Genomic DNA, 1,706 nt, shown 5'->3' with positions numbered 1-1,706 from the left:
GGAGGGACCTGCTGTAATCATGAAGGCTGATGTATGGAGGGACCTGCTGTAATCATGAAGGCTGCTGTATGGAGGGACCTGCTGTAATCATGAAGGCTGCTGTATGGAGGGACCTGCTGTAATCATGAAGGCTGATGTATGGAGGGACCTGCTGTAATCATGAAGGCTGATGTATGGAGGGACCTGCTGTAATCATGAAGGCTGTTGTATAGAGGGACCTGCTGTAATCATGAAGGCTGCTGAATGGAGGGACCTGCTGTAATCATGAAGGCTGCTGAATGGAGGGACCTGCTGTAATCATGAAGGCTGCTGTATGGAGGGACCTGCTGTAATCATGAAGGCTGCTGTATGGAGGGACCTGCTGTAATCATGAAGGCTGATGTATGGAGGGACCTGCTGTAATCATGAAGGCTGTTGTATAGAGGGACCTGCTGTAATCATGAAGGCTGTTGTATAGAGGGACCTGCTGTAATCATGAAGGCTGCTGTATAGAGGGACCTGCTGTAATCATGAAGGCTGCTGTATGGAGGGACCTGCTGTAATCATGAAGGCTGCTGAATGGAGGGACCTGCTGTAATCATGAAGGCTGCTGTATGGAGGGACCTGCTGTAATCATGAAGGCTGCTGTATGGAGGGACCTGCTGTAATCATGAAGGCTGTTGTATAGAGGGACCTGCTGTAATCATGAAGGCTGATGTATGGAGGGACCTGCTGTAATCATGAAGGCTGTTGTATAGAGGGACCTGCTGTAATCATGAAGGCTGCTGTATGGAGGGACCTGCTGTAATCATGAAGGCTGTTGTATAGAGGGACCTGCTGTAATCATGAAGGCTGCTGAATGGAGGGACCTGCTGTAATTATGAAGGCTGTTGTATAGAGGGACCTGCTGTAATCATGAAGGCTGCTGTATGGAGGGACCTGCTGTAATCATGAAGGCTGCTGTATGGAGGGACCTGCTGTAATCATGAAGGCTGCTGTATGGAGGGACCTGCTGTAATCATGAAGGCTGCTGTATGGAGGGACCTGCTGTAATCATGAAGGCTGCTGTATGTGTGACAGGTTAAAGGACATATTCATAGCCTGTTATACACTAAAAAGTATTAGTAAGTTCATGGTATGTAAGGATCTTAAAATATCTAAGGTTAAAAAGATTATGCATCCAGTACTAGTTCATAGAGATTGATAAAATGCATAAATGTGTTTAAAATCCGTCAAGAGTCAAAGGGTTAATATTGTAAGAGGAATGTGTAAATGTTATATTGACTACTTTATTTTGTGGTGCCTAATTTAAGGGTAAAAGTGTTCATCTGTGATCTACTAAATGCTCTTAATCTATGAGCCTGAGATCGATTGCTCTGGTCTCCACCCAACTTCCTGGGGAAATCGCGGTCTTTTTCTCATTACACTAAATTTGTCAGTGAGGAAACATAACTGCGTCACGTTCGTGATTATTTCTCCCCTTTTTCAGGTACGTTATTGATATGAAACGAGTTAATTTGAATGTAATAACTTGCTAACCTGTGAAGAGAGTTTAAGGTATGTGTTAGTAACATCTTGAGGAAGTTAGAGTTAAGTTGAAGAGAGTTATTAGGTGCGTGTGTGACTGTAATCTGCTTGGTTGCAGCGATATAGCTTCGTACTGAGAGTAGCTGCCATTTTATGCTAATTGTGAATGAACATGTGCGTTGTTAATAATAATATTTGGG

This window comes from Coregonus clupeaformis, chromosome 29 (genome assembly GCF_020615455.1).
Source record: "Coregonus clupeaformis isolate EN_2021a chromosome 29, ASM2061545v1, whole genome shotgun sequence".
Classification (NCBI taxonomy): domain Eukaryota; kingdom Metazoa; phylum Chordata; class Actinopteri; order Salmoniformes; family Salmonidae; genus Coregonus; species Coregonus clupeaformis.
Note: the sequence above shows the minus strand (reverse complement) of the source record.